At 55.1% G+C, this 25,007-nt stretch overlaps 1 protein-coding gene across 5 annotated transcripts in view; it reads right to left on the bottom strand.

Annotated features, from left to right (window-relative positions):
• The window catches only part of GRB10 (growth factor receptor bound protein 10), a 174,734-nt gene that overhangs the window by 131,663 nt on the left and 18,064 nt on the right, over window positions 1-25,007 (bottom strand). For all 5 annotated transcript variants that reach the window (XR_006820515.1, XM_046020843.1, XM_046020840.1 and 2 more), the window contains one exon: window positions 10,972-11,116. The gene's annotated coding sequence lies outside the window, so the exon portion shown is untranslated. The remainder of the gene's footprint in view (window positions 1-10,971; window positions 11,117-25,007) is intronic.

The raw sequence follows: 25,007 nt of genomic DNA on the forward strand, positions 1-25,007 counted from the left end.
TGACTCACTTAAGTGAAAAAGGGAAAGATCACCGTGACGGCACCCACATTGCCCACCACATCCCTCACCTACCACCCAGCAGCCCGTCCTTCACGGGCACACGAGGCCATTAGCACCACTGAAAGCCCTCGGGTTTGACTCTGCTACCTGCAGACCCGGTCCTCTAACCGTTGGGAAAGGGATTCAAACTTAATCAGAAAAATGAAGGAAGGTCTGTAAAACCGTGCTTAGATGTAAACACCTTGTACAACAGATACAAATCCAAGTCCTACAGATCAGCACCTCAAAGTACAGGGCTTGTCCGTACGCTGAAACTCACATCACAGACGGGGGATGTTCAGCTAGAGAAAGCTTGAGAATTTGCAGCCTGCCAAAGGCCTGCCGCTTCCTCCCTTCCCAATCGGCCCTCAAGTCCAGACCTGGAGCTGCTGAACCCCAGTCTCTGGGGCTTTGGAGAAGGGGGTGTGGGGTCTCCAACCCCCAGGCTCCCCCTCAGGAGCCCCCCAGCAGCAGTAGTAACCCAGCTGGACTGCATACTGGCTGCTTCCCTGCGGAGTCCCTCTTGACTGCAAACCACTGGTGAGTGATGACCAGGACACTTGGGGGCCCTCTGGAGCTCGCAGAAGGCCCTCTGGAGCTGTTATGTTTCGTGCCAAGTGCAGGAATTACATATCCAAAAAACAAGTGATTAGGGTCACTAGGTTTCACATCTTGAAAGCATTAAGGCTGCACTGCCTTCCAGAGCTTTCCCAGGGTCACTGGTGAATTCAGCAAAGTAAACCCGTTTCTTGGGCTCTCACGACATCAGACGCATAGGGACTACAGGTCAGCAGAGCGAGACTTGCTTCTGCTCGCTCTACGAGGCATAGCTCAAATCCTGCAAAAGCACATGTCAGAGAAGGGTCCTGAATCTTGCATGTAACGGCATCCCCCACACGGCTGGGAAAGCGAGGCATGTGTCCCGGGTTTAGAGGTTTCTGACAGCTCCAAGCAGCGTAAATGTCAGCTTTGTTCTGAAACTTCACAGCCACGGCAAGTGTGGGACCCCACGCACACATGCTCCCTCACTCTCTCGCTGTCCACCACCTGGATGATCAGGACAGATAACCACTCTTACTTCTGATGTGTTAATTGAGCATGTCACCCATTCACAGCTCGCAGAGAGCTCTGACCCATGAAACCCTTCTCGGCTTGTGCTCAGGAGAGGTCGTGCTGGCCAGAGATCAGTCCAGTCACAGCTCTGCCCCGGTGACCCAAAGATGAAACACCCATTTCTGAGCTGTGTTAGCCCCTGGAGTGCGCAGCATGCCAACCCACCAAGCCCAGGACAAGTCGCCTGGGAAGCCTACCCCCCACACATGAAGCTGAACCCTCCTGGAGGGAATGGCCCAGCATCCGTTCACGCAAGAAGACAGTCCGTAATTACAGGTTTCACCAACAGTGATTATCAGACGGGGGGCTGACAAGAAGAGACGATCACAGGGCCACTGCGTGTCCCTCTGCCAAGGCTGGGGCTCGGTCAGTTAGTAGGTATGCACAAGCCTCAGATTTGGATATCTTATTTTTAAATTTTTTTAATTAATTAATTTTTTTACCATGCTGCATGTCCAGCATGGAGCCTGATGAGGGGCTGGATCCCAGGACCCTGAGATCAAGACCTGAGCTGAATAATGAGATCCAGAGTCAGATGCTCAACTGACTGAGCCCCCAGGTTCTGGGTCTGGATCTCTCAGATTGAGTTCAGCGACAGGAGGTTCCGATAACATTCCAAAACAACCCAAATACGTTCACTTTCAATCCATTAGCTTTAACCGAAAAACGGGCTTTCCCGATGAATAATCCCAACATTCTGTCCTCAGTAGGACACCGAGGGACGCACGTTGGGCCCTCTGTGGAAGCACAAACCACATTGCGAAGCTGCGTCTCTTCTCTTCTTTTTTTAGAGACAGAAGAAGCAGGGGAGCAGAGGGCAAAGCCGGTCTCCAGCAGACGCCACGCCCAGCACAAGCCGCACGCGGGGCTCGATCCCACCACTTAAGATCCTGACCTGAGCCAAAGCCAAGAGTGGAAACACAACCGACTAACCCTCCAGGTGCCCCGAGGCAGTGTCTCTTCTCATATTCTACGACCTGGGTTCCAAAGAAGAGAGGCACGCACACACGGTTGGTCACACGAACACCACGATCGAGCCGCAGGAACTGCGGACACCCGGCGGCCTTCCCTCAGACGCTGACGGAAGCGGACGGCGGGCGCCAAACACGGAGCTCCATCCCTCGTCTGCTCCAGAGAGCCGTGCTGCTAGATCAAAGGATCGGAGGAGCGCTGGAGGAAAGTAAGACCATCCGGCTTCCTGTAAAACCCACCTGTTTTACTACGAGTCCTTCCTGCTTCTGTGAATCGGAAAGGAAGGTGGGACCAAGCGCCAGCCTTCTGCTCTGACTCTTGCGTCCTTCTTAAGAGCAGGAGCCATGTGGAGCAGAGCCCAGGCCACGTATGAGCCCAGCGCCCACCACTGTGTGGCCTGGAGAAGGCCCAGGGTCCCTCATCACCTCCTGGCTGGGGGTGAGATGGGGCCATCTAAGTTAAGGGCACAGCTGGCCAGTCATGGGGTGAGGTCATGACCCTCACTGGCCTATGCACTCCAACCTTCAACATTCTGGCTTTAGGCAACACGCACACTGACTGTCGTGGCCGGGACGGGGACCTTGGGACCAGAGCCCTATGAGGACGGAGGCCGGCCCAGGTGAAAACAGAAGGATGTCTGTTCTGGCCCCACAGACTCTGAGCGAGAACAGCTCTGGTCTCATGGACAAGACAAGACCCACCCCCACCCCCCAAAAGAGAAATAGTGATGAAGGCGCCTCTTTCAAAACCATCACGGGGGGGCACCTGGGTGGCTCAGTGGTTAAGCCGCTGCCTTCGGCTCAGGTCATGATCTCAGGGTCCTGGGATCGAATCCTGCATGGGGCTCTCTGCTCAGCAGGGAGCCTGCTTCCCTCTCTCTCTCTGCCTGCCTCTCTGTCTACTTGTGATCTCTCTCTGTCAAATAAATAAATAAAATCTTAAAAAAAAAAAAAAAACCATCACGGGAAGTCCTAACTCCAACTGCAGGAAGACGTGCCACATCGAAACACATATTTTTTTACAAACTCTTGCTTCCTCACCTAAAAAAGGTCAAAACGGTTCTCTGCCACCTAGGTGACGCTAAAAATTCTCCCAACTCCAACGTCCCGGAGGTCTCCACACGTAATAACCTCCTTCACATGAGACTTGGCTTTTTGTTCGTCATGAACGTCATGAACGGTCAACATTCTTGAATGTCTAATGGTAAAATGGAATTTTACAATTGTTGCGCTGAAAAAAGAAATAGGTTTGTGTCTACACGGGCCACACTAGTCCCACGCTACCGGGGTCGCGATAAATAACCACCAAGAGTTTCTCCTCTGAAGTCTGCAATCAGCAGGATCTGCCATTCTGAGAGCAAAACGTCCCCCCACTGGTCCTCCACACAGCAGGAGCCGCGGCAGCAAGGATGTCCCGATGAGCCATCTGCAGGCATCAGGCCACCCGTGGACACAGCAGGACAAAGAAGGCGCAGCTCTGGAACGCCACCCTCGTCTCTGTCCGCCGTCCCGTCCCCGGGACCAAGGCCTGCTGCTCCTGCCAGCTCGGAAGCATGGAGCGCGGACACAGAGCCGCCCAGTCCCTGTGGGCTCGCTGCGCGCTATTACCATCATTACAGGCCTCCACCCTCTCTAACTGCGACTGTGACTCAGAGAAAAATGAATCCTCCTTTACCTCGGAGTGCTCTGCGGCAGCCCGCCGGCCCGGCAACCCCCTCAGGAACTGCGTCACCAGGCTTCCCCACCCCAAGAAAGAAGAACGGAAATCTCTCTTGAAGACAGGTGAAAGGTGTGGCCCTCAGATCGCATCCAGGAGCCCCACGGCAGCTCTGCCTGGGGAGGGCACCCACAGGGACGCCCTCTGCTACCTCGGGAGCTGGGCTCCCCGACGGATGTCAAGGCAGAATTTCTAAGATGGCCATAAGCACCGTCGTGGCAATACCACTCTTAGCACTCATGGACAGAGCTATTGGAAGAGCTCAATGAGCCTCCGTCATTGGATCAGGACCAAAGACCAACCCCCAACCAAACCCCCATGTTTCCTCACTGACTCTTTTCTATTCCAGCAGGTGCACACATGAAGGTCTCCACTCAGGGCGATCCTGTTCAGCAGAAGCATCCACAACTGTGGATAAGGCAGGGTGACTAGGGTAAGGGTCGCCTCAGAGCATCCCCCAGTGGTTTGCCCAGACACCACAGACCAGACTGAGCCACAAGAATGAGCTCCGTGCTATCCACGTGCGTCAGAGCGCCAAACCTGGAAGGGGAAACAGTTCTCCCGGTGCTTCATCCCCTGCCTTGACTTGCCTTGAACACTGTCCCCCTGAGCAGCCCGACACCCACTCTCTCCCAGCCCAGATGCATGCGGCCGGGAGACCCACAGCCGTGCCCCAAGCCAGACACCCAGGTCTCGGCAGGAGGAGCTCAGACCTAGAGGGGATGGAAGGATGAACACACTTTCCCACTAGCCTGGACATCAGAGGTGTCACGGGGCTGGTGCCCAATCCAGGGCTGCTGCGTGGAAATCCCTGTGACTCCTGAAGTCCTGAATTAACTGCGTTTCCCCCACAGGGCACTTTGTCCAAATGCACCGTGACCCTGCCACTGTTCAATAACCCAGAGCTTCAAGAAATAATGCCCATTACCTTAGACGTAAGTACTCCAGTACCCAAGGTTCCAGAAACCTGTCAATTCTCTGCATTTTTTCGTGATCTGAGTTTCCCTGAGAAATTCTTGTCTTGCAGATGCGTAGGTCATCGACAACATCAGGACACCAAGGCTCCCTGAGGGCCAACCAGATCCTGCCCCAACCCGAATGGACAGAAACAACAGCAAGAAATGGCCACGTGTGGCTCGGCACTGGAGAGTAACGGCCAAGAGGAAAATGTGCAGCATGAAACAGACAGGTCACTGATCAGATATCATAACTCTTTCGATGTAGTTAGGGGCTACACAGGCTAAAGATTTTAAAGTCGCCTGCTTCACTTTACAAACCCTGGGTTTCTGGCAGGTGTCGACAGGATTCTGACAATCATTTTCGTCTTGTTATTGAACCTTGTAAGGAGCAAAATCATTAACCCCCAGCCCACCTCCAAAAACTCAACCACCCTGTGTGAACAAGAGACCGTGGGCAGAATGCTCTGAGAGCTGAAGTGCAGACTCCCGGGTCTAGCCAGGACGGATACCACACAGCAAGGAGCAAAGGCAGGGTCGGAGAGGGGCAGAGAAGAGGGCCGCCGCCTGGGAGCCTCAGGACGTGAGGAAGAACACGGCGGTGAGTTCCCGGTTCCTTTCACCTCCCACAGATTCCCAGACAGAGCACGGCACGAGTCTCCAACCAGAAACCACTGACAGACCTGCACAAGAAACGCTTCCGGAAAGCCTGCCCCCACCCCATACAAAGGATGGGGGGAGAAAAACGGTTCTAACAAAACCAACAGCTTTGTGCACAACAGCCACCCTACTCCTCCCAATAGCTCTGGAAGAACCTGCCCACCCACCCCGGTCGCGCAGGGCAGGCGGGGGCTCATTTTTCACACTGCCCCCACCCAGCCCTTGACTTGGCAGGGGACCCCCCCACTCAGATCCCCTGGCATAGTGTCTGCTGGCCAAACAGGAAGGGATCTGGGTCATGGTGACCCAGTGGAAACAAGACAACTGATCCCTCACAGGAGTACAGCCAGGAGGGGCCCCGGGAGAGCTCTGCCTCCACTCCCCCCTAGCATCATAAAGGGAACGAGGAGGGAAAGGTGGGCTGAGTCGGCATCTCTGCCCTCACCCCCGCCTCTCATGCCAGCAGGGTCTGGTGGGAGCAGAGTGACCCCCGACAAGGGACGAGGCCATGCATGTACACCCTCCACTCCCCAACCCTGCTCCCAGGAGGCCCAGTGGGGAGCGGAATTTCCCCTGCACACAGCTGTGGGGAGGCAGTGCTCTGGGAAGGTGTGGACGTCCCCCTGAACAAGCCTGTCTTCAGGTGAGTGGCCAGGTCCAGCAGGCAGGGGCCACATGGCCCCACAGAGACCAGAAGCAATGCCTCCACGGGGAACGACCTGCCATGGAGATGAAACAGGATCCTGACTCTCACCCTAAACCCCAGATGCCCAGAGTACAAGTGAAGTTCACTCATCACTCCAAGAACAGGATCTCCCGTGACCAGAACAGGAGAAGACAACCACAGATGCCCTCGGTGACAGGAGTGTGGTTGGAACCAGCACGGGTTTCAGAGCAGCCATCATAAGAAAGTCTCGAGGATGAGGACCGACTCTCCTGCCACAGAGGAGAGCTGGAGAGCTGCATCTCCACGGGACCTGCAAGCTGGGCGCACCTGGGCTCTCTTTCTTGCTTCCAGCCACGGCCCATGAGCTGTCGGTTCCTTCCATCAGGGAGCCAAGTGCCGAGACCCAACACAGTCCACAAGGCCATCCATGGTGACCAGATGCCAGGACTACCAGCAGCCGACGGGGGCAGAGGCCCGGGGCCGCACAACGCATGCACGGCGAGGGAGAGGGGGTCGCGCCCTGTGTGAGGCAGAAATGAAACAACACAGGCACTCCACAGGATGACACAACAAGTCTGCCAAAAGAACGTCACGGATGGTTCCAGCTCGGAGCGGACGGCAGAAGCACAGTGAACAAGAACAAGAGAGTGCAGGAAGAGAGCAGCGTGCGTGGAAGCCCGTGGTTCTAGAAGCCAGGAGGATGGAGCAGGCCGGAGAGGAAGACACGCCACAGCACGCATGCCAGTCCCTTCAAGGTCTCTGCAGGGACGCTGGCCTCAAACTGCAGCAGGACTGGGACTCTCTGCCCTCGGAAAGAAGTCGCTCCGCTTGTAGTTCGGTCCTGAGAAGGTCTGGGAGTCAGTCATACTATAAATGGGGAGGAAGGACCTGTCAGCACCGCTGGGCAGAGGAATGGCTCCAGCCTCCGTGGGGCCCAGTCTTGCTAAACAGGTCACACCAGCCAGCAGAAACTAGCCCTCCTCTGGCTGCGTCCCCAGGGTTGGAGGCCTGCGGTGCACAGGGGGCCACGTGGGAGCCACAAGGCTGGGGCGGGCCCACCTCTGCTGTCAGGCGAGAGCGCCCTCCGAGAGGAGCCCCGCAGAGGCTCAGGGCCTGGGGATGTGATGCCCTGACCCAAGTCAACCACCCCTACAAACTCTCCAATGAGAGCAACAGAAGCAACAAAAACTGGGGCCAAGGGACGGCCATGCTGTGGGCCCACCTGCGGGGGATCAAGAGTGGGAGAACAGACATCGGGCAGCGCGAGCCCATCTGTACCTTCCCTGTCTCCCATGACGACCCCAAAACAAACAGCTTTCTTGGGACGCAGTGACAGGGAAGAACAGAGGGAGGGCGGCCCTGAGGCCCAACAGATCTCCAGCACTGTCACTTAGAGCCCACAACCCTGTCCCTCCAGGATCACGATCCCCACAGCGGGCTCACCCATATCCAGACGCTGGGTGCCCTGGTCAGAGTCGCCACCCAAACTGCAGCCTGTAATTTTTTAATTTCCCTGTTGGCCACTAAATGGTCCCTCTCAGACCCTCTTATGTGGTGTTTCAGCATCTTCCTAAACCCACCCCTCCCCCGGGGACAGGGCTCCAACTCACAGATCAAAGACAAACGAGTTCTTAAGGGATTATCTTGCTTCTAGGACACGTTCCACATGTGCCAGGGCTGTGGCCAGCCCGAGGGCCCAGAGCCCCCAGCACCTCGTCTAGCACAGCCTCTGGTACCAAACATGGGCTCTCTGGAACTTACCAAATGAGCAGAAAACGTCAGGAAACCAGAACTGATCGAATGGTTTCCGCCAAACGTGTTACACGCCAAGTTCAAGTCAGCAGAGCCTAATTCGGGTCACACTGATGCAGGGGATCGTGGAGGACGCCACGGAGCCATCCGTGCACCCTTACAGAGGACACACACTAGACCTCCCAGCAGAATGGCCTCTTGCACAGACCTGACCTACACTTCCCCCCGCTACCTCTGTGTCCCAGGGAAGTGCGTTTTTTTAAGTCGTCTGTCCGGGACTAAGGATGCAGTGTGAGGCCAGGAATAATACAAACTGGCTTTCAGGGGTGTCTGGGGGGCTCAGTCAGTGAAGCGTCTGCCTTTGGCTCAGGTCATCATCTCAGGGTCCTGGGATCAAGTCCCACATGAGACTGCTCAGCAGGGAAGTCTACCCCTTACTTGTGCTCACCTGCTCTTTCTCTTTCAACTAAATAAATAAAATCTTCAAATCAAAAAAAAAAAAAAACTGGCTTTAAAAAAATCTAAGAGTTTCTACCTTGGACTCATCCCTGGAGAAGCCCATTATGAGAGCTGTCAGTACCACGGGGGAGACACGAAGGCACCCGCATCCACTGTCTGCCATCCCCCCAGACCCGAGGGGCTCCGAGGCCCCACAAGCATCAGTGGGACTGACACCTCCTGCGGGAGAGGACATCGCATGAGAGTTCAGGCCAAGAAAGGGTTTTGCGGCTAAAATGTTTTTGGAAATACCCTCCCCGGAGCAACCTTCAGGGATCCACCCCTTAGTCACGACACCCACTGACCTGTCTGGGCACTTTGTCACCCACCCGCGGACGGACGGTCCCAGACCCAGCTCCCCACTCCCGGAGGATAGATGTGTCATGCCCCACACCGGGCCTTCCACGCCGGAGGACCCCAAGCCTAAGCGCCATGGAGAATTAGATATCAAGCCCCCAACAGGAGGATCAGCTGTGAAACTAGGCTTGATTTCATTGTGTGCCCAAGCCAAGAGGTCCCTGGCGAGGCTCTCGGCATCCAGGGACTCACAGCTTTGAAGAAGAGCCATGTTTGGGGCGCCTGGGTGGCTCAGTGGGTTAAAGCCTCTGCCTTCGGCTCGGGTCATAATCCTGTCCTGGGATAGAGCCCCGCATCAGGCTGTCTGCTCAGTGGGGAGCCTGCTTCCCCTCCTCTCTCTGCCTACTTGTGATCTCTGTCTGTCAAATAAATAAATAAAATTTAAAAAAAAAAAGAAGAAGAAGAAGAAAAGCCGCATTCAAATGCCACCAGGGAAAGGAAAGGACTCGATGTAAAGGCTAGTCAGACAATCCGAGGAGTCGGCACAGGAGAGGCCAGGGGCACTTCCCGGTTCTTCCGGATGTGCATGTCCCGCACTGTGACGACCCGCCAGAGACCTCAGGGAAGCTCAGCACCGCATGTAAGAACCCCCAGGTCCCGGCTAAAGGACAGAGTAGGAGGGAAGGTGCACAGGGGCCCAGCGGATGCCCACCTCCAGGTGGGAGCATCAGACCCCCCCCCACCCCCCGGAGCTTCAGGAACTACCTGGCCCCCCAGGAGAGTGAAAACAGGGCCAAGACAAGCAGCAGCTGTCCAGCACCTGTGCCCCGGGTCTGCGACAACGAAGGGACAGAGCCGTAACCAGCCACAACCTGCTTCCTCCCCATCTCATGCACTCCCCTACACAGTGTGTCCTGAGGGCGCTGGTCCTGCAGGAAGGTGGGAGAAGCTCGAGGAGGTCATGGGAGCGGGAGCCGGACAGGGGGCAGGAGCAGGAGAAGCCACAGCTGTTCCCAACCGTGTGGGGGACATCTTCTCTGCGAGGGCTCACAGGGGACGAAAAAAACCTCACACCCCAGAATAAAAACTCAGTTGCCATGCTAGCTATCGAGAGAGAAAGAAATGCAAGCCTGTACCCTCGGAGCCTGGAACAGGACATGTAAATGTCGTTTACCACCTAACATGAGGCTGATGCTCCAGGGAGGTGTGAGGAATAATCCCAATTAACCGAAGGACTGAAACCCTTCTGTTTTGCGCTGTACAGGTCAGAGAAAGCCAAGCGAGCCAAGGGCTACGGAAGGAGGCCCCTGAAGTAGGCAAGCTGGACAGAAGGCCAGCACCCCTGTCCCAAGGGCCATGGAGCCCAGTTCCTCAGCCTGGGGTCCCCTCGGTCAGGGGCCAAATCCACATGTGCCCACGCGGAGGCCCTAAGCTCAGAGCCACAGAACGTTCTGTATTCGGAGAAAGGTCTTCAAAGAGGTGATTAGGGTCGAATGAGGTGACAGGTGGGCTGTCACCCAAGAGGACTCATGTCCTTCTAAGAAAGAGCGATTAGGACATAGGCACACACAGAAGGAAGGCCACGTTCGGAGCAGGGAGAAGGCAGCCATCTCGGTGCCAAAGAGAAAGGCCAAAGCCACCTTCCGAAGAGGAGTCGTCTCTGCTCACCCTTGACATCAGCCTCCCGACCTCCAGCTCTGAGCCAAAACACACGTCGCTGTTCACGCCGCCCAGGCTGCGGTAAGACCTCCAGCAGCCCGAGCTGAGGGACACTCTCTCCCGCACCCACCGTCCTCCCTGGGAAGGCTCGAGCAAGAGCGTTTGCTGGAAGACTGTTCAGGCCTCGGTTCCCCCACTACGACACCCACAGGGGGCACGAGACGATCCCCACACCCCCGCCGGCCGAGACTGGAGGAACGGTCCGTGCCAGCCTCTGAGGGCTCACATGCACATCTCAGGACAACCCAGGCGGTACCCCCACCCCTCCTGATAGAACACCATGGGGGGCCTGGAGGGGGGAGGCTTGCGCACTGGGCACGAAGGGTGGCCCGCGGAGCCCAACGAGGCCCAGCGAGGATGGGTCTCAGGCCACCCACCTCAGCCCAGTGAGCGAAGGCGGGGAGAGGGGCCAGGGAGATGCAGGTACAGAAACTCCCTGCAGAAACCCAGAATAAAGGAGTCACTGTTACGCCCCAGCCTGCGACGGCCAGCACTTACCGATCTCGCCTTATCAATATTTAACAGGCGATCCTCCTACTAGAGGGAATCGTGTGTACCAGTGAAAAACCCAACGGACCTTACCTGTCAGGGGCTTGCCCGGGCTCGGGTGGTTTGGCAGCTGCTGTAGCTTGACCGAGAGGACCCAGGTGAGACCCCGCTGCCGGTCACGGCGCCTGTGCTCCCCGCGGCGCCCTGCTCTGGCTCAGCATGACGCTCAACTCCAAAGCTGAAAGTCAAAGAGGCCGTCACTGAGCGCGTGGAACTTGGGGGGACGTGCATTTTATGCTCTGCACCCAAGACTAAAATCTTTTAAAACAGACACACAGGATATTTTTTTCAAGAAGATTTAATTTAAACAATTCTTCAAAGAGCAGAACGGGAAAGAAGTCCAGGAGGAGTAGGCTTCTAGTTGCCATGTCAACGGACTGCAGAGACAGATGCCTGCGGAGACCAGAGACGGGAGAAGGGAGAGGGGCAGCTCCAGGTCCCTGGCCTCAGTCTGCACGTCCTCCCCACCTCCAGCCCAGGAAAAACATGTGCCCCTAAGGCGGGCAGGGCAGGGAATGCACAGACCTTTGCCCTCTCACAAGGTCAAGTTCACCTATAATTCATGCTTCGAGCCCCCGATCAAAGCCCACAGCCTTCCTAGGCTCCCCTCCCAGATGACAACCCTTAGCCCATGCCACAGAGACCCTCCTCCATCTCAGCCCAGGCACCACCCTGCGGGCTAGGCCGGCTCCGCTGGGCCCCATGCATGCACCTTGCACCAGAGGGGTAGAAGCAGATGCGCCTGCCCTTTGAATCCTGGTTACTGGCTTTGATTCCCTCCACAAGTCATCTTTCCTGAGGGATGAGCAGGAGGACTGTTCTAGGATCCGGGGGCAGTGTCAGGACCAAGAAAAACCCCAGTCCAGAGGGGAGTGTTCAGCCATGGGGGCGCTCCCGGACCCTGGCTCCTATGCAGGGCAGTGTGCGGAGGGCCCACGTCCCTGAGGGCGGTGATCCATCACTTGGAACGCCACTGACTCTTCACAGGTCAAACGCAACACACTCCCCTGGGGACTCCATGGGGCGATCAGCACGGACCAAGCCTGAGGCCAGAGGCGTCTTTATCACCGCCGCTGCCTCTGGCTGGTCCAGGGCCTGCGATGTGGGGTGCCCTTGGGGGGGATGAGATCCCTAAAGCAACCCTCTCTGATCACTCCAAGTGCAGACAAACCCTGCGTCTCTGACCTGCTATGGAAGAAGTCACAGAGCTAGAACTTACTGGAAAACCAGCACAGAGCACAGTGGGGAAGGATTGGGCATGGGAGCTGGAGAGCCTTGCAGCTCCTGACACCACCCCGTCTCAGTGGGTGACATCTGGGCAAGATACTGAGCCTCTGAGTCCCAAAAATCAGCACCACAACAGAACCTCCATCTAGAGCTTTTATGAGGGAGAGATGAGCCAGGCTGTAAAGACATGGGGTAGAACCCAACGCTCGGTAAACGTTAAAGGAATAAGAGATATCATGAACCAGGACGCGTCCCACAGCTGCCCCACAATCAGGGGCCAAACACGTTGGCCACCAGCAAACCATGAAGCCTGCCGGTGTTCAGATGGGACGCCGATCTTCTTAGGAGGGAAAGGGGGACGCAGGATACGTGATTACGCATGTGATCAACACTGAAGGTCACCTGTCGATGCGAAGGCATTTTAGTAAAGACCCCCTTTCTTTCACCCTCTGAAAGAATCCACAAGTCTGAATGGGTTACACCAATTACATCCACTGCAACATCTCTAAGCTCTAGTAGCTAAGTGACCACAAATTTTTTAAAAAAGTGTGTGATCAAACATAGGCTTGGGAGGTTTGCCTTACTTTGTAATAGACAACATAAATTCATCTATCACTGGAGAAAAAGGATAGGCAATTGCTTGTCAAGCACATCGCCATTAACCATTTAAGCTCATGACTCATTGACGCCATTAACCATTAACTCATCAAGTTCACTAACCATTTCTATTTTTAAGAAAGTGGATGTTGAACTTCCCGGGGGAGAGCCCAAAGACAGGCTGAGTTCTGACTGCAGTGAACCGGCAGAGCTGAGATGTGTCCTCCTTAACAGCAGGACCAAGCAAGGGCCACAGAACACGTGCCACCAGCAAACCTCCAGGCACTGCAAGCAATGGCCCGTCCGTGCCCAACACCAGCGGAGCCACGGCCGGGGCCGTGACACTGAGCAGAGTCACTGACACTCTGCACCCTTTGCCCCTGGGTCAAACAGCGCGTCTCCTGCCTGCTCCCCACCAGACACTATGTGAACCTGAAATCCTACGTCCGTGAACTTGGGTGAAAAACCAACGTCTTAACCGACTCCCAAAGCGTGTCAGAAACAAAGGACCCCCTGATCCCCGTGTATTATCTGTGGTATCTTCCAAAACGTCCAGACACCCAACAAATCCCACCTTTCGTGAGGAGGACATTCAGCGTGAGTGGTCACACAGCTCTGGGATCGTCTAGGCCTTGGTAAAAGGGGACAGAACACTCTTCATTTAAAAAACTTAAATTCAATACCGTACGGATAGCGGCGTCCGCTTGTGACAGCAAACTGAGAACAACAAACTGAGAAACAGATCAATGGACTGGAACCGAAGGAAAAGTCATTATATAATGTCAGAATGCAAGTGCCGGAACCTAAGGGCAGCCTAAAAGAGAAGCAAAATTACGCCGAAATGCCGGAGCTCACACAGGCTTTAAGTGGGTGTGCCTGCAGGCGGGACACACCATTCCAGAAATGTCACAGTGACCTTGGCCGCACCCAGATGCCAACATCGCCCTTTGGAACCAGCCAACACACAGGAAGCATTCAGCAACAACGCAGGAGGGAGGTCATGGCCAGCGTCCGGAAGGCCCTCCCTCCGTGGCCCGTCCACCAGCAACCCTGGGACTGCAAGTTGGCCCAGATCAGGGAATCCCACCCCACTGGCCGCCATCCCAGAAGTCACCCCGACTTAATAAAAACGTACGCGTGGGCCCAGACGCGGATCTCAACTCCACAGTCAAGCAGAACCAAGGATCCTCCGGTCCTCACCGTGGGGCTTCCCGGAGCGGGCCATCGAGCAAGCTCAAAGACCGGTTATCCGAGGCCTCCCCGACTGGACATGCAGCAAGACGGGCTGCCGACTGCAAAGAGGCAGGAGACCTCCATCTAAAACCAAAGTCAGAGGAACAGCAAGGGACAGGGTAAACGCTCGCGTCCACAGACGCAGTGACTGCACGGAGAACGGGCGCCCGCACGCACACACACGTTTTAGCTCCATCCCAACAACAGAAGCACAGCCCTACGTAAACAAGAGAAGTTGCTGCCTGCCGGAGATGTGGAAGAGCCCCAGATTAACGGAAACAGGCAAAGTTCCCAATAGGAAGAGGACACCTCCCAGAGATCTAATGCCCTTCAAAGCAATCAATTGAGAAATGAAAGTTTGTTTTGTAAATGAGATGCGGTTATCAACCTAAATGCATTAAAACTAACGAGATCAGTCACTAGTCTGCGATTGGCACACACTAAGGGAGAGCTGCCCTCCTCTCACGGTAAATTATAAAGCAAAAATAGTCAAAATAGTGTGGTACCAGCACAGAGCTACAAGCAAGAGCGCTCATCCGGAAGAGGGGCTGGCCAACAGGAATGTTCGGGTTTGCAGCACGTGCTCTAGGAAGCCCGTGTCCGAATCATCAGGCTTCCACACCCTGGCACGCGGGGTCCGTGGAGCTGGAACCCCGGGGTCGACCAGCTTTCCCGGACTGTCCCGCTGATGCCACCAGGCATGAAGGGGACAGCCGTGATGCCCACGGATGACAATGACCGCCACCCTGATTGACAGCCTGTCCTAGGTCACACGCCTCGCCAGATGCTCCATCACCCGTCACACAAGAGATTTCTGAGGATTAAACTGAAACAAGTAAATGCAGAGAGGACACATAACAAAATGCAAAAATGAATGGTTCTTACTTACGAATAAGGAAACACCGTCAATCCTACAAAGCAGAACCGTTTCTAAGGATGAAGAAACCAAGGCTGGGATACAGTGAGTACCTCCCAAGGTCCCAGAGCTAAGAGATGGGAGAGCCAGGACCAAATCATCAGGCATTTGAATCTGCCCCATGTGTTTTATTATTTCGTTGATGAGCAGAACTTGTAGGATAAGAAGAGAATAGAAAAATCATGCACTCATCTGCCACGTTTCGTCTTCATTTTTGTTCTTTCCGATCACATTGTTTGGAGCATATTTTATCATTTTCTTTTAGAGGAGAAAAAAAAAGATTTAAAAGAAGAGCCTGAAATTCAAAGCACAGAGGGTAATGGGGGGTACTTCCCCTGCTTGTCAGGGATCAGCAGGTCAGAGATGGGGCGTAAAAGAGGGAATGCTCTTGACGTAATGAAAGCATCTACCAGAAATGTCCAACCGCCAAGAGGCCGACATAACAAGGAGAAACCAGTAAACTTGCCCTTAAAATGAGGGCCAGCAAGCCCAGATGACAGCAGGAGCCACCCCGTGTGATATACCCCTAGATGACACCACGAGGTACAAAACAGAAACCAGGCGTGAAAGTTGTCTAGAAAAAGCTAAGAAGCCGGTGTTGTTTCCAGAGGAAATTCAGGATCACCAGCTCAGGCCAAGCTCCTGTCAGCATGTGATAAATCAGATCCCAGAGCGACCCACATGCCCTCAGTCTTTCTGGGAAACAACACCCAGACAGTGACAAAAAGTAAAGCAATTTTATTCTTAGAAGCAACAGAAATAATGTACTTAAGAAGTATAGACGAGCTCCTGAGGAAAACCCAGAAACTCTGGCGAAGAACCCACCAGAAATCCGAAAGGAGGCTCCTGGCGCAAACGCAGCCGTTTCTGGGAAGGGCAGCCCTCCCCGCGCTGCTCCTGCCTCAGGTAATGGGGGAGCGGGTGCACTCCCAGCCGACACCCCAGGTCTGCCAGGAAGCCGGCTTGCCTGCAGACAAGGGACAGGCCGGGACAGACACGGAAGTCGACAGAACGGAACAGGATCTGGGTGAGCCGAGCCACCATGGAAGAACGAAAAGAAAGGTCCAGGGTTAGGGGCTAGCGGTGCTCAGGAAGACACAGGCGGATCCTCACCCCCCACCATCCCCACAAACGAATGACTCGATCATCATGAAACACGGTAAGAGAAGGCACGGAAGAAGACATGACAAAATCTGGGCGAGGAACACCTTCAAGATTCTTACCCGGAAGCCAGGAAGGAAAATCCACCTCCTTCCCAGCCCCAAGCCCTCTCTACAAAACCAGAGGACCAGCAAAAAGCCTGGGGAGAAAAAATAACTAGAAGCAGTGAAGATGCACCTGTCCGTGTCCCTCGTCCCTGGCTTGGCACGACCCACTTGCACCAGCAGGGCAGCTGCTCTGGCTTCGGGAGCAGGAGACACCCACCCACCACCTTCCTCCCCGCTCCACCGCCCGCTCCTCACACCAGCCTCAACCCCCACTGCACCCGCGTCCCCTCTCAAGACGGCTTCAGATGCACGGGGACACCCAACAGCCACCAGGCCTGACGTGGGGGCCCTGCCTCCCCTCCGACCCACAGCTCCCCTCACCCAGCCTCCTCCAGGTGCCCAGGCACGGCCCTCCCCTGGGATGTCCTCCCCTTCCTTCCACCCAGACCCTGCTCAGCCCTGCTCCTCTTGCCCGGGGCCCCACCGGCCCGCAGACATCCCGCAGTGCTGTGGACGAAATGATGATACCAATCCCGAAAGGTGCTTCTCACAGCACTGGCCAAAGGCGAGATCAAGGAGGAAAAGGACCGAGGAGGAGGAAGGAGGGGATACTTGCACAAAGGGGAAAGTGACAAACACGCAGGTCCACGAATTCACCTGAGTTCATGGCAGAAAAGGACCCGGGAGGACAAAGACCATCCATGACCAGGAGGAAGGCCAACTGGACGACTTGAGGGGCACAGCTGGGACCTTCACCCTATTCCACAGACTCTCGGTCTGAATGTTCGCAAGACGGAACAGGAATCACATAACCTTAGAGCTGATCTTTCCAGTGAAAAGTGCTTTTGTCAAGTTTCAGACCAGCGTTCCTGCTGCTTCTCCCACCCACCGCCTCACCCCCAAAACCCCACCTGAGTCCCTCGTGACTCCCAAGCATGGTCTCCTTCCCTCGCCGGTGGCTGGCTCTGCCCGCTCCCCTTTCTAGGAATTCCAGAGAAATCACAGCTCTCCACAGACAACAATGAGGCCATTAAGGGCTGCAGGGAAGTCACAAGAACGGGAGAACAGCCCAGAAGCTTCTAGAAATGCGAAGAACTCTGCCCCTTGATGTTGTCTTGTTCTCCTCTCCTTTCTCCTGCATTTCCTTTCTTCCCCCCAGGAAGTCAGGAAAAAACGACGACAAGGACAACAAGATAAAGAAGAAAGTAAAGTGAAGACCATGTTCCCGTGGAGAAACTTGGCTACGGGACTTTGAGCAATGTTGGGTGAGGGAGGCACCGCCGACCACACCGGAAGATTCCGTCCCTCATCACAGAGGAAACCGGTGGGAAACAGAGTCAGTCTGGTGTCGATGCCCATCCGCCCCGAGAACAGCCCTATCACGGGGCATGGCCCAACGTCCCACGTCCCCCACCGGCAGGACGGTAGTCACATGGCAAAGTCAATAACTTCCTCCTCAGAATCGCTCCGCAGCCCCGTAAGGAACACTGGCGGGCTCCAGGTGCGGGGGATAGAGCACTACACACGTGTGCGAGGAGACGTGCTCCTCTGGTGCGGGGAACCGAAATGCTGGTACAGACAAGGGAGACGCGGCGGCTCTTACCAGCCCAGACAACACCCGCAGCCAGGCCTAGTGAAGACTGCCCAGTTAAGAACCTAATCACCTTTCAGTGCTTCTAGCAAACCCAGCAGTACGGCTCTGCCACAAGTTTTCGTTACCTCCTTGTACTTAGCCCTTCTAGAGCCTGCCCAGCCCTTCCAGCAGCTACTCCCCCACCCCCCTCCCTCTCCCCTCCATCCTGCCCTCTCTCCCTTCCTCACCCTCCTCTTCCCTCCCCCTCCTCTTCTTCTCCCTCCCCCTTCCCATTTCCTCTCCCCTCCCCCTCTACTCTCCCCTCCCTCTCCCTTCCCTCCTTACCTCCCTCCCCCGCCTTGTACAGGCAGTGAGGAGGTGCCCCCGGCAAACCAGTTAGGGAGCCCTCAGGCACAGGCACAGGGAATCCACCTGCGCCAGGTCTTGGCCTGTCCTCCAGAAGGGTGAGAAGCACCCACGAGCGGATGAGCCCCCAGGCTGTGCTACTGCATGAGGGCAGGCCCGAGCAGACTAGGACAAGGGGGGGACACACTGACTGTCCAGCCCTCCTCCTTGATGAGCACCGTCAACTACAGAGCCATCTGGAAGACGGTCCCTAACCTTGTTTCTTGGGGCAATGGAGGCAAGACGCAGGCACGTGGCCAAGGCTTGGTCCAGACCCCGTGAGGAAAACATGGGAAGAAAAGCAGCCTGTGGCCTGCGGGGCCAAGCACTGCTTTTATCCGTCCTGCAAAAAGGGCAGGAGCATGTTGAAACACGTCCCAAGTGAACTTGGATGTTCACTAGAACCAGGGGAGGCCCAGCTGGGGACAATCCCCGAGGGGAACAGCCCCTACAGCTGACTTCCCTAAAGAATCCCAGCTATTCCCATCCTAGACCCAAGAGCAGGTCCTCCTTCTGTCTGGGCAAGTCCGCGCCCTGGACCGGAGGAAAAGCGAAAGGGACAAAGCAGAGCCCCACCCACGTCAGAGGAGCAGAAACCTACCCCAGGGGCCTCTGGGGCGGCTGCTGTCCCCACCCAACCGTGCTGAACAGAGCCCGCCTCTGAGTGGGGAGAGTGAACCCGCAGACATCCAGTGGTCCTCACGCGAATGGAATCTCAGGGACAAGGCAGGGTCTTCCACTTGAAGGCCAATCCAGACCTCAGCCCCACCCACCGAACCCCACCCTGCATGTGCCAGTATTCAATCCTCCTCTTCTGGTGATCCGAGCTGTTAAAACAGTCAACACAGACGAACTTCAAAAGGCGTCCTATAGGGGCTTCTGGGTGGCTCAGTCAGTTAAGCATCTGACTCTTGGTTTTGGCTCAGGTCCTGATCTCAGGGTCCTGGGATTGAACCCCACGACAGGCTCCACGGTCAATGGTGTGTCTGCTCCAGGTCCTCTCTTTCTCCCCCTCTCTAAAATAAATCTTCAGCGGCACCTGGGTGACTCAGTGGGTTAAAGTCTCTGCCTTCGGCTCAGGTCATGATCTCAGGGTCCTGGGATCAAGCCCCGCATTGGGCTCTCTGCTCAGCAGGGAGCCTGCTTCCTCCTCTCTCTCTGCCTGCCTCTCTGCCTACTTGTGATCTCTGTCAAATAAATAAAATCTTTAAAATAAAACTTCAAAAGAAAAAAAAGGGGGGGTCTCCTCTAAGAATTATTAAAGTTAATCTAAATTGTTTGAGAATTCCATTACCTTCCATGGCTGATGCTAAATGCCCAGAGAGGTGGGAGCTACGGGACCCCACAGGAGGAAAGCAGCCGTCCAGACTCTCAAAGGAATCTATCCTTCATTTTGACCAATGCCACCTGCGTCAGCCACTGAAACACTTTCCTTTCGCCAAGAGATCACGGATTCCTCACGTCCCTAGCCTCCTGTTCACACTTCCCAGGCTGACCAGTGCTCAACACCCCAGATACGCTCTATGGCTTGTCATGTGTCACCTGCGTGGTGTAATCAACAAATATTTGGTCCTTGTCCCAGTTCCTGGCTCATGGCTCCTATAACTCCCAGAACCTCCAGAGTGATGAGTGTCTCGTAGGCCAATGAACCAGGTGGCTGGGACCCCTTGATACCTTTGGGAGGGGAGCCAGATGGTCACCAGAAAGACCAGGCACGGTTAGGATGTGACAATGTCCCTGCCTTCATGACCTCCAGGGAAGGGACGGGGCAGGAGACTGAGGGACCTCCAGGGAAGGGACAGGGCAGGAGACTGAGGGACCTCTAGGGAAGGGACGGGGACTAGAGACTGAGCTAACCGCAAATGGCAGCGAGCTGATGAACCATATCCACCTAATGAAACCCCCACAAAAGCCCTAAAGGAAAGGGTTTGGGGAGCTTCCAGGTGGGTGAGTGCTTTGGGGTGCTGGGAACCCCCGGGGAGAACATGGAAGCTCCATGTACCCCCTTCCCCTATACCTTGCTCTCTGCATTTCCCCCGTCTGACCATTCCTGAGTTGCAGCCTTTATAACAAACCTACAAATATAAGTAAAGTGCCTTCCTGAATTCCGTGAGCCAGTCTAGCAAACTACCAACCTGAGAAAAGGGGGGCACCCCCAGTTCATACTCATCTGGTCAGATACCGGGGCCTGGGACTTCAGCAGGCATCTGAAGTGGGGGCCCTTTCTGGTGCAGTCTCGGGCCCTAAAGCCCATTGGGGCTGGGGGGGTAGTGTCAGAACAGCACAGAATTACAGGACCCCTCCCCCACTGCTGCTGTCTGGAGATCTGGAGAGCATCAGAAGCGTGGTGAATAAAGTGTAGGCTGACACAGAAAGACAGGTCCCAGAGCCAAGACCACGTCACCCTCTGCTCACAGTCTGTACGTCTGTCTGTCTGTACACCGAGCTCCAGACTGGCTTTCGCCGCCCCGACCCCGAGGATCTGGGTCTGAGCGCTGGCTGAGGCTGCGGGGCCCTGGGCCTTCGGTGGGCACCTTGGCCAGGCCAGAGGAGGACAGGGCCGGGCCGCGGGGCCCCTCTCCCCTCTCAGCTTACCTTCTGCGCCTCAGGTACAAAGGGCCGGTCTCACTCCTGTTCCAAAGCACTCTGGGGGTCATTCAGCCTGATGCCTGTCTCAGATGCCTCTGCAGACACTGGCTTTCCAGTGGGGAAACAGGACAGTGACCAGGAACTCGGCCCTGCAATCTGGGTGGCCAGCAGGAGCAGGTGCACGGCATAGGCTCAGCAAACAGCAGTCACTGAACTGCTCCACGTCTCACAGCCCCGGACGCGAGACAGACAGAGCTTCTATCCATGTCCCACCCCAAGCTGACCCCTCAGTGAATGCAGCTCAAGGGGGCACCAGCATCTCCCACGGTATGTGTACTGCAGTCCCAGAAAGGACACGAACACACCGGAAGACTGATGACCCGGGTTCCCCCCTCATCCCGTGCTCAACAACCCTGGGCCCAGTGTCTTCAGGGCATCCCTGAGTTACAGAGGACACAAGAGACACAGAGATGAGCCCACAGGGTCCTCACCAAGGACAGGGTGCTGCAGGGCCAGCTCAGGACAGACCCCAGTACCCCAGCAGCCCGGCCACGCCCCACACCCACACCTCTGCCCGCTGCAGCCTCTCCCGGGAGCCCCAGCCTTGACCAACTTCACGTGCCAAGGGCAACATCAAAATCACCTTCAGACTAACACAGGGCCTCTCCCCTGCCCCAAGTGCACGCTGGGGTGTCCCGGAGGCCACAGGACACATGACAGGATGCAGAAGCAGGTTTGAGAACCCGTCCGCCTTCTGTTAAGCCGGATCTTACAGGGATTTACAAAATGGACAATGACCACACTCTCATTACATTTTTTTATTTGAAAACACAGCTCCACGTTTTTCTTAAGACACAGTCCTTATGTTTACATATAACAGACTTCTTCTTCTTTATATGCAGGAACGAATATTTTGTAAATGTGTCCTTGTTTCTGCAACAGCAAAAATCAATAGGCACGGTCACAAAAACACAAGCTCTGGAGGGTTGCCACCTTTTTTTTTTTTAAGATTTTATTTATTTATTTGACAGAGATCAAGTAGGCAGAGAGGCAGGCGGGGGGGAGGGGGGAGGAAGCAGGCTCCCCGCTGAGCAGAGAGCCCGATGCGGGGCTCGATCCCAGGACCCTGAGATCATGACCTGAGCTAAAGGCAGAGGCTTTAACCACTGAGCCACCCGGCTGCCCCAGGGTTGCCACTTTTAAGGGTATGAAGTGGTCCCGGGAACAAACCTGTGAGGCCTACAGTGTCCACAGACTGAGCAGCCCCGGGGCTTGGGGCAGGGTCCCCGGGACAGTGACCTCTCCCAGCACCCAGGACTTGCATGGCACCTGGGACGGGTTGCGCCATCATCAGCCACGCTCACACAGAAAACCAAAGCCCTTAGAGACTCGGTGAACCAGGAGAGATTTTACGAACAAGGATACTGGGTTTCAGAACGGTTCACCTGAGATAGGGCCATGAAAATAAATGGGGGCACTCCATTCCAGGGCTGGGGCGGATCCGCGGGGGGGCGCCCAAGGAGGGCCATCACCTCTGAAGAGTAACTGCCCAACTGTGCTCCCTGTCCTTCGGGATTCCCGCAAGACACAGAACTGGAAACATTCAGAACACTCCTGCCTCCGGAACAAGCCACCAAACAGGGACAGTCAGCGAATGTCACACGTCCAGTGTTTCCAGTTTTCTAGCAGAGTTCTGCAGGATGGGCAGCCTTCCCGGGGATCGTGCACTGCAGACACCAGAGCGTTACCCTCTGTCCTCCACCTCTCCTGGGAGAAACTTGGGTCTGAGCTTGATGGGGCACTCCGGGCACCCAGGGCACCTGCACACATCTCCACCCAGACACGTTCTCTGTAATGCTGGTCCCAGGGACTCCCCTTCTTGGGTTTAAACGGTCCGACATGGGAGATCAGAGCTTGCAGCTGGAGGGGACACGCTGTGGGGGACAGGGAGGGACACAGTGTCTCCTGGGGCAGACAGCGCCGCCCTACTCTTGCCCTCTGCAGGATTACCTCCCAGGACTGAGCACACGCTTAAGAGGAGAGAGAATCTATTTCTGACCTGAGGACTTGAGACCAGCTCGGCTAAATGGGGCAAGCATGTTCTGAACGCCTGTTATTTCTATCCCTAAGGACACACTCCGTGCAAGCCCACCGCGCTCACCAGCGCAGGCCCAAACGGACCCTGAGAGGCACCTAAGACGTCAAATGAATTCAAGTGGCACGTGTGTGCCCAAACTTGGCACCAGAAGGAACGGAGGCTAAGTGAGACCTCCACACAGAAATACATCCATTCAGGTGACGAACTCCACCTTCTTAAGCGTCCAAGGACCTTGAACATCATGAGAAATAAAAAAGGAGTACAATTGTGTGAGGCCTGGTACCAGACCAGCTCCCTGCCTCCAGAAGGCCGCTCCAAACCCAAGGGGCGAGGAGGGGGCCAGCACACCTGATAGCAAAGACGAACAGATAGGACATGACAACACAGGGCTAAATAGTATCACCTGTGTTCCCAAACCCCCGTTGCTTCCAGATCATTCTACATCCAAGACCCTGGGACTGAGAAGAACCCAGGATCTTTCCTGCAAAACTCCCCCACGGAAAGGAAATTAAATGTGTGCTGAAGACCTACTATGGGCCAGAACTGTGAAATGAACTTGCCCTTGATATGTAAAATGCAGAGAGTGGGAAGCCTGGGTGGGTCTGTTGCTTAAGGGTCTGCCTTTGGGGTGCCTCCTGTGGGGCTCCCTGCTCAGCAGGGAGCCTGCTTCTCCCTCTCCCTCTCCCCCTGCTCATGTGCTCACAGCTGAGAGAAAAAAAAAAAAAAAAGACAAAAAGACAAAAAACATAAAAAATAAATAAAGCGCTAAGAGCAGAGAAGCAACATGCACGAATGAAGTCCTTCCTCTTATCAGCACACCCCCATTCCTTCAAGCAGGGGGCCTTTGTGGGAGCACACTACCTCTCCCTGCCCCACTCTCAGGGAATAAAAGAACCTGGGACACGGGACCCAGTGCTCTGTGAGGACAAGCCTAACCCTTTCATCCACTCATGCCCCCCTGACCCTGAACGAGGCCCGTGACCAGAAGGGCTCCCCCTTCCCCACCCAATCTCCCTGCTTGCAAGGGTTCTCCTGAGAGTCAAAGACAGGATGAAAGGCAGGTCCCATAAGCTCGGTGCCAGGCCAAGGAAGGAATCCACACACCCCCCCCTTCTCAAACAGCAGCAGGATGCCTTATGCAAGCAGTTTCTGGAGTCGGCTAGGAAATGCAGACATCTCCGCTATCCAGCATGGCAAACCCAAGATATACTATCAAGGGAATCATAACGACCAATGCATGTTTCAGTGTTTCGTAAAAGGTTCTTCTAAATATAACTTACTCCACAAATGTTCACACCGGAGCAGCCTTCCTTAAAGCATTAGTTATAAGAGAGGATTCTGGAGACATGAAGGACAGCAAGCTGTAAGACGTACCCTCCCTGCCCAAGCACAGGAATATTGGCAAAATGGCCACTATCACTAGTTAAATGTAAATAAATTAAACCCTCAAGAGGCAGAGACTGGCAGGATGGAAAAAAATAAAGACACAAAATCCAACAATACGCAGTTTCCGGGAGACTCCGTTTAGAACAAAAGACAGGATCAGGTTCCAAGTGAAGAGACGTGAAAAGATTATTTCGTGTTAAACAGTGGCAAAAAGAGAGCTGGGAGAGCTACACCTCCATTGGCCAAAATGCACTTTAAGTGAAAATTCCTAGGAAGACAAAGAAGGACATTCTATACTGAGAATCGGGTCAATTCATCAAAAAGATTCAACAACTGGGGTGCCTGGATGGCTCAGTCAGTTAAGTGTCTGCCTTCAACTCAGGTCAGGAGCTCAGGGTCCTGCGATCAAGGCCTATGTTGGGCTCCCTGCTCCGTACAGAGCCTACTTCTCCCTCTCCCGCTCCCCCTGCTTGTGCGCTCTCTTGCTCTCTGTCAAATGAGTCAAGAAAATCTAAAAAAAAAAAAAAAAGTTTAACAATTAAAAACATATATACACCAAAATTCAGAGCCCCCAAATTTATGGGGTAACCAGCTTCAGAATTGAAGGGAGACAGACGGTTCTTCTGCAGTAACGGTCGGAGACATGAATATTTCACTTTTGGTCATGGACGGAACAGCCAGGCTGAAGCTCAAGAAGGAAAGACAGGACACCGCGCGGTCACCCCACCCGAAGTCACAGACGCTGCCCGCGCTCCACCCAACCACAGCAGGACGCACACTGCTCTCAAGGGCATGCACAATGGCCCCGACTGTAGACCTCACCTGCTGGGCCACAAA

This window comes from Meles meles, chromosome 10, assembly GCF_922984935.1.
Source record: "Meles meles chromosome 10, mMelMel3.1 paternal haplotype, whole genome shotgun sequence".
Taxonomy (NCBI): domain Eukaryota; kingdom Metazoa; phylum Chordata; class Mammalia; order Carnivora; family Mustelidae; genus Meles; species Meles meles.